The following is an 8,660-nucleotide window of genomic DNA, read 5'->3' on the forward strand; positions in this document are numbered from 1 at the left end:
AGAAGAAATTTTTTCTAGAAATTTAATGCAGCTTTCCCCTGTACTCATAGTGTGAACAGGAGTATTATTGATCTACTAAAGACACACACCAGCAACTCCACAGTCTCTGCTCCTTCACCTTGTCCTCCTTTGGGTCAGTATTTTGTAGAGGAGAATGGACAAGTGTGTGTTCACAGGATGGAAACAGCATGGAGAAAATCCACACTCAAAAGAGTAATTTCTTCTGGGGAAACAACTCCTCACAGCTCAAAACTCAGCTTTCTATGTAAAATAACCAATATTTGTGCTTAAAAAAAGGTTGAATCAGCCCACCTTATTACTAAAGAGATGAAAAATATCACTGTTGTTTTTATATTGTTATTGCATATGGTAAATAACTATTAAGCTAACCCTAGAAACATAATAAATAAATCTGTAAATTGTTTCCATTACCACAAATGCATGAAAAAAACATTGGAAAAAATAAATAAGAACTGTGATCCTTATTGAATAAATGTTTCATTCTAAACACAGTCTTCCAGAAAGGCCTTTTTATTTTAACATTCTAAAGTCCTTGCCTCTGCATTTCCCTGTCCTTAGCAGCAAGGTGCATTCACCTAATACTGTTTTGTAATGAAGGATTCTTCTCTGCCAACATGAATAAGAAAATCTAATTTCACTTTCTTCCCAATAGAGCAACCTATTCTGAAAGTTGAGTTTTGAGGTAATCTCAAACTGAATGCTCCTCTACCACTCAGGTTTCTTCTCTTGCAAAATCCCTTCATGATATGTTTCTGATGATGAAAGATGAAGGTACCTAATAAATCTTATATTTTTTCCTTGCAAAACAATAAATTCCCTGAATTTTAGTGGTGTTTCAAATGGCCAGAAATCTTTACAATATAGTTTTTTGTATGGGGGAGAAACTGAATTCATGCAAGAGGCTATTCCATATTCTCAGATGGGAGTATGGGATGTTGGGAGTACTCACAGATACTCAGGTGTAGAGTTTCCTGAGGGGATAAGAAATGTGTGCCCGCTTCTGTATCCTGAATATCCAGCATTTCAACATTTATCCTTCAGTCATGTACCTAAAACTCATGCTTTAGAGCATTTGGACATCTTTGCTCCAGTTTGCATGAAACATAAATCTTTATCAACAAAGAGGTGAGGTTGAAGAGCTTTGTGGTTGGAATTGTCATCAAAGGTGGATGAGAAATTCCTGCCAGGCTGCCTTTCCCAAACAGCCTGACCTGCAGTGTCGTGGTGCTTCTGGTAACAAATATATGACATCTTGCTGAATGGAACAGCTGCACCAGCAGTATCTGCCTCAATTCCAGGATATTTATCTTGAAAAAAGTGTATGACTGTCTTTTCTCTTGGCAGGGAGTACCCATCAGGGACAGGAGGTAACAAAAGAACAGATTCTGGGTTTCTTGACTGAGTCATCTCATGGTTCAGCACTAAGATAGCAGGGAAACATTTCTTGGGTTTTATACTTGTCCCATCATTTTATTTGACTCTAAATTCTGAAGAAGGAACATCTAGTTCATGGCATATAGTTCTGCCATGCAATGTTGAAATCCATGACTTTGCTTGCTGTGGTGCAAAGCAAGTAAACATATTTTAAAAGCATTTCCATCTAGACCATTTTAGGCGGTTGAACTACAGAATTAATTATTACACAACCCTATTAAACAGATAGGCATATCTAAACAAATAAATTACCTGCTCTTTATTATTTATCAAAATTTTAAAATATTTTGTTCCAGCATCTGTTCTTTTCCTTTATGTATGTGCTCTCTTGGTGTCTTCTTCCAATTTCCATTCATCTACTTCTCCAATCACATCTTTTCATACACATTTTTTTGTAATTCTTAATACAACAGTAGTGTGTCAACACATCTCTATGTTCTATTTCACTTAAGCTCAATCTTGTCCCAACACTAGTTTTGCTCTCTTCATTGATCTTACAAAGTGCTTATTCTGACTTTATTCCTAAGTGTCACAGTGGTGCTGTGGATAAATGTAAGTTAAATTGTGAAGAATCCAGATCTATATAAGGGCAAGTCCTGCAAAGCTAAAGCTGTAGCTAATGTGATATATTTCAGAAGAATGGAATGGGACATTTCATCTAAAGAATCTGATTAGCATACAAATGGAGGGTAGTGATACTGTCCAAGGTGAAATCTGGTTCCATGAAGAAAATACCAAAATTATTCATTGTACATCCATATGGAATCTTCACAGGGAGATGAGTAGTTTCCTTGAATTTTTTGTTTAACATAGGTATGAATCATGTTTACTGTTACTCTTCAAAAATTCCTGCGTCCTGCATATTCTTTGACATTACATAACAGTTTTCAAACAGTACCAAAGCTAAAACAAAAGCCCAATGTAGACAGATAAGCAGGAGATAGCCAGATGTCACCCATATTTCTCCTTCATTTCTCCACTGCTTTAGTTGTTATATGTTTACTGTATATGTACCGTATTGACAGCCCTGAAAATGAAAGCCTATTAATCTTCAAAAAGAGGGCTGGATCTTATGCTACACACTCCTAGGGATGAAATTTCAGCTGGTTAACAGCCAGCAGATACTTGGTCTGAAGGACCATTTCCAAGAGAAACAAAAGGGGGAGATTCCCATGCAGAAGTCCTTCAGTCTCACTTTTGTGCCTCAGAGAGATAGGAATAAGTCTATCCCTGCACTAGTTAGCACATTATTGCTTTATTTTTTTATTTTCTTCTGTTTGCTCTTCTTTTCCCCCCTGCTCATCTCCCACCAATATAGACTGAGTTAAAACCCTAGCTCAGCTCAGAAAACTCAGGTCTTGTACTCTCCCTGATCCACTTGAATGCGCTCCAAGCACAGCCCTTCATGCCTTGGTTTTCTTTCTAAGATATGGTTTCATAATGATGAAATTACTGTTTTTAAGCACTTCATGTACTATATCTCATAATATACAGAATCAACATCAGCTGGCCATTTCAGCACCTTTGCATTTCCATAGAAGTGCAGAGATACAATACTGTTAATAATTAGATTCCATGAGTAACATGGGAAAGCATCAGGAAGGAATTTCCATTGCACAGCACAGAAAGGAAGGGTCACATTTTAAAGACGAGGATCAGCAAAGCAAATTAAGTTACAGATCCTATCTCAAGTGATTCTGTATGCAGGTAAGTTGTTAGATCTGTATATTTATCCTAGGTAAAATATTTTTGTAACCGCTTTGTCAGTTCAGTACCCTGTAGGAGGAATTGAAAGCAAGAAGGAAGAGCTCTATCCTTATTCCTTGGAGAGCTCTCTAACTCAATTCTCCTACAGTGACATGTAAACATATGCACTTCTGCACGTTTTCTTAGCAAACCTAGAGACTACCACAAAATTACTAAAAAGGCAATGTTCTAAGAGCAATGTGATCTCCAGAAAGGGATTTCTATCACCTGGGACCTTTTATTTCTTATCAATGAGATATTTACACTGGGAGACTACAGCTCTTTCTTCAGTTTTCAAGTTCCCTCATTAATATCCACAGGAAGGTCTCAGTTTCTTTCAGTGGGTGTTGACATTTCTATTTCCAGAGGCAATAACTCTGTGATCAGCTCAGTCACACATGGACCTGAATTCTGCATTCAGTGAAACTAGGGTGAAAGCTGTAGCTGTGTGCTGAGTAAATAACTGAGCAATATGTAACTATTTTCTATTTATTTCAGCCTTGAATGACCTCCTGATTACCCCTCTGAAGACAGAATACACCAGACTGTGCCAAAGACCAACCCAAGAGTCCCAGTGTAATCTGGAAATCTACAGGTGTCTCTGCCTTGGTTTATTAACATCTCAGAAATGACTTAACCAAAATAGGGTTCCTTCATAGTAACTTTTCTTGTGACCACTAGGTTCCATCTTATTTGGCTTCATCATTAGTCAGAGAACACCTGCTCATTGCTCATTTTTGGCAGTCTTAACCTCCAACACAGAGAAAGAACCGAGTCTTGTATTTTCTTTTTACTCCTCCCAAAATTAAGAAGCTTGGAGCTGTTACTGTTAAAATTTTACATTTCCTCTTTGGGGATTTTTTTCCCCATGTAATAGAAAACCACATGAATTTATATAAACATATATGCATGTGTTTTCTGGAATAAGATAATGCTCAAAAGACTTTTATAGTTAGCTAGATGGTATTAAAAACAACAACAAGAAACTGAAAAAATCCCAAGGAAGACTTGTTTTTATATTTATGAAGCAAGATAATGTTACTGAAATCTCAAGCTATTATATTGCCTGCCTTATCTTCCTTCAATATGCAAAATGGATTGACTCTGATTAAGAGTGTTACTGAGGATAAGGATGTAAGTGAGTGGATACAGTTAACAAGCTCTGATGGATGATGCAATACATATTTTTCTTACTAAAACACAGCTAGAAATAAAGTCTCCAGCTTTAGTATACCATAATGGCAGTTCATGAGTAACCTGTTTTCTCACATTAATTTTAAACTGGCAGGCTTCCATTATATAATGTTGACTTTAGAATGAACTCTTTCAAAGCTCTCTTGAAGACATTAACTTTCAATTTCAAAACTGCTGTAGAGGAGCAGAGATATTGGATCTCCTTGGAATAGTTATGCTGTGAGGGCAATGCTGTTATTGCTCCTGGGTTAGAAACTATGCTGAGAAAGCTCACAGCCTGTTGGGAACATCTTGCATTTGGACTGAGCTTTCAGCACTCTCTACACCAAAACTGCTGCAGAAAATGAATAGCGTACAAACTATCTTCATCACTAATAATCTCTGCACAGTACTAAAAGTATGGGAGGGGAAAAGACTGTGAAAGGGTTCAATACAAATAAATCAGTAATTAGAAGCAGAAGTGTGAACTTTTTGCTTGCTTTATAAATTTACATAGTAAAGTGATGAAATTGTTATCTTAATTTTAATCATTTTAGGAAACCTTGATATAACTGCTAAAGGAAGATCCCATCTTGAGGCTCATAAACTGTTTTATTGAAGGCTTTACAAGGCATATTTGGGGTTTTGCAAACTGAAGACTGTAGGCAACATAAGTGACAGCACTCAGATATGTGGGTTCAGTAGTGGCCTTGCTGCAATTCCTAGAGTATGCAATACTCCTCAAAACTCCCCCAGGTGCACCAGCACTGGGAAGGAAGATTGTGCAGAGTTCCTGAGAGTGACATTTACTGAACTGGCTGTAGATCCAAGAGGCAGTAAGAGCACACCACTTCCACTTAGCACACTGCTAATTAGACCTCCTGGGGAAGAGTTTCTTGGCTTGGCGTCAGCCCTGGGCTGCACACCTCTGTTGCTGGGGCAAGCCTGAGCTACCAATACTCATGTATGACACGGCATTCTGCACCTTATCAGTTTGGGCCTTGATGAAGGTTTCTTCTTCATGCTTCATGACATAAAGTGATGTTCTGAGAGCTCTCTTATTTAAAGGAGCATGACAATGCTCAACTCACCATAACCCTTTAGATGTCCTTGTCTCAAACAAATATTAACATCCATAATCTGTTGAATGACTATTAAAATATCATTAATAATATTCTAAAAATTCAACTTTCCAAACTTATGTAACAAGCCTTTTTCTTCCCCATTAAAGGAAATATTGTAAGAGGTTGTCCATGCAATCCAAGTGACTGGCTAGTGGTAGAAGCAACACAACATAACATCCAACAGGACGTTTTAAATCTCAGGGCTTAAAGTCAGTAATGCTGGGTACTAAAGTCTTCCCTTACTTTTTTTCACTTTGTAGCTATGCTCAAGTTTGCGGCACACTCGACCTTCAAAAAATCATAAGATCAGGGAAGCCCTCCTAAAAATTATTCTCTTCTGTGCTATTGAACCACCTCAGAAATAAATACTTTAACAATATAATGTGCTGCTCCAGGGTGTTACTAATGCTGTAGGAGTCTAGAGATATTCTTTGCTAAGTAGCTTTGTCAGACACTGAGGCTTTCCATCCCAAATGCAAAACCTGAGAACAGGCCTGCTGAAGCTTGCCATAAGACAAGTATCAACTGTCTGCAGGAAACTGACTGTGTGTTTTAAGGACTGGGGAGAAGGCATGATGGAGATGGAGACTGGGGATAGTTTATTGCAGAGAAAAAAAATGACATATAAATAAATAATGTAACAAATGGGAACACAGAAAGAAAGAATAAAGTACAATCCAGTAGGGCATAGATAAAAAAACCCTAGCACATATTTTAGACACAACCTGTCAGGAGAGAGAATACAAATGTGCCAAAATTAATATACTGCAGCAGAATGCCAGTTTTATTCTGTCCATTCATCACTACATATGATTTCATATCCTGTTGATAAAAAATGATGCATTTGTGGGTTCAGTGATACTCCTGGGGGAAAGTTGCACTGGGGACAGAGAAATCTGAATAATCAAAATGTGAGATGGGACACATTTGAAAATCACATCTCATGTTTTGGGAGGAAAAAAACAAACTGCTGGGGAAACCACTGTCAAAAATATTTGCTAATGGCAGTCTCCAAAAGTTTTCTGGACAAGGCGGCCCTTTGTGCAGGAAAAGATGGAACTGCAAACCCCACCTTGCCCTGCTCAATCCTACTGTGTGTTTGGTTGTGGAAACCTCGCATTCTTGCTCTCCCTCCTTCTCCTTTAGATCTTACTGCTCCCTGACATCTTTTACAGCTGCTGTTGTGATTGATGGCTAACTCCAATTAAAATGTATTTTCTTGAATGGTTTGAAATAACACATGTGGCATAATTCCTATCTCTGTCTCTTTCTCCCTTCTAAGGTTAGAAGCAATCAGGCAGGTGCACCACATGGCAAACCTAGAAAGAAAATTACACTGGGAGGGGTTAGACCAGAAAGAGACACAGAAGACCAGGAGTCATGGTCTCCTCAGCTCTCAGGGGAAGCACAGTGTCTTAGACTAGATAAACACAGGAATTTCCCACCCAGCCAGTCCTTCTGGTCCAGCTGGGTCATTCTTGAGTGTCCATCACAGATAACTGTGCTTCATCTGCACTGTACAGCACCTGATATGTATCATGTGTTAACGGCTCAGGAATGGGAGCCAACTTGTTGCCCGATTGATAAAGGACACAAAACTTGGATAAGTTTTGTGCGGTGCTTTATTGAAGGGCCCGGGGGCCTGCAGACTAGCGTCTCCAAATCAGAGCCCCAAAATTCACACACGGGTGTTCTCCTTTTCATGCAATTCATAACAGAGTCTCCAAGAAACAGTGGCCCTTTGCCAAGCGACAGACCCCTTGTAATACATTCCCTAGTTCACAAGCAAAATCATAAATCTTCTGCTTGTTTCTGCTTGTCCTATTGTATTCTGCCCCCAAACCGGTTGGTCTTCTTTACTCTCCTACCCTGGTTTAATGTTTATCTAAGTTCCTAAGACTACTTACTAGGTTACACAGAACTCAACACATAATATCAACGGCTACAAAACTATTTTTAACAAACCAATTCACACACACAACTCATAACTAAACTATAATAAAACATTTTTACTAAATTTCATTTCTTTTCCAACAAACTCAAGACTAAACACAAGACATTTTCCATTTGTTCCCAGTCTGTTATCCCACCTTTAATACCAAAGAGAATATTGTGTAATAAGCAGTTAATTTTGTTGTTAAGAGGCAATTTTGGAAAATAATCTGTAGGTGAGTGCCAATCTGAGAAGTAAACCTAGTGATATACCAAGATTTGATTTCAAGATGGAGGATCCCTAGACTTTAAACAACCTATAAAAACTGAACTTTTGGAAGTGAAGATTGAAGGTGTTGTCAGTAAAACAGTTTTCCATTAGAATTACTCATAACTGTCACACAGTTACAAGCTTGGTTTGAACAAATGTTCAAACCAAGAAAGGAGCACAAATCCAGTGAAAGACTTTCTGATTGACTGCTTTGCTGTGAGGCAGTCAAAATCTGAGGCAGGCTGTCTCTGCTGCAAGAAAATCGGATTTTTGTTCTTGTGGAAAACTTGGCGCATGGGTTTAATGCATGGAGGGGGTGTGTGTGTCCCAGTCAAAATAAACCCAAATTTCAGAATACACAATGAAATACACAATGAATGAAATATTTTTTTCTCAGAATTCCTTTGGTGTGCAAACTCAGATGCCAAGATTCAGTCACTGAGATGCCAAGATCCAAACAGTCCTGTGTGATCAGACTAGGACCTTGTCAGGAGAATAGGAACCTTTTGTGAAACACATGTGGTAGTGGGTGTCAGAAATGGGTAATGGCTTCTCTGAGCACATCCTATATTCCCATCTCCTTAGAACTCATTGCCAGAGTAGAGATGCAGCACACGTCTCTGCTGCCCATGTATATAAATACAGGTGTAATATCCTACCAAATATTTTGCCTTAATTTTGCATTGCAAAAGTTCTGACTTGTTTTTGGGCCATACTCTGGCATTAATTATACATTCCCTGTATATAAATCATCACACACTCCTAGGAAGAAAGAATATTATAAAGACCCCAGACCACAGTTCTGTCCTGAAAATATAACATTTTAAATAACATAGTGATATGATTTTAATATTTTGTGAAACAATGAATATATGACAGCAAAAAAGAAATGCTGAAAGCTCCTTCCTCTTATAATAAGCCAACTCTTTAAGAAGCAATAGCAGTGTTTTCCTAATGAT

At 38.1% G+C, this 8,660-nt stretch overlaps 1 long non-coding RNA gene across 1 annotated transcript in view; it reads left to right on the forward strand.

The window, feature by feature from the left end:
* LOC141729043 (uncharacterized) overlaps positions 1 to 5,674 on the forward strand; it is a 102,987-nt gene extending 97,313 nt beyond the window's left edge. Inside the window, exon 3 of the long non-coding RNA XR_012580288.1 lies at positions 3,700 to 5,674. This is a non-coding gene — a long non-coding RNA (uncharacterized LOC141729043). The remainder of the gene's footprint in view (positions 1 to 3,699) is intronic.
* Positions 5,675 to 8,660: the final 2,986 nt, after the last annotated feature.

Source organism: Zonotrichia albicollis, chromosome 5 (assembly GCF_047830755.1).
Source record: "Zonotrichia albicollis isolate bZonAlb1 chromosome 5, bZonAlb1.hap1, whole genome shotgun sequence".
In the NCBI taxonomy this organism is placed as follows: Eukaryota; Metazoa; Chordata; class Aves; order Passeriformes; family Passerellidae; genus Zonotrichia; species Zonotrichia albicollis.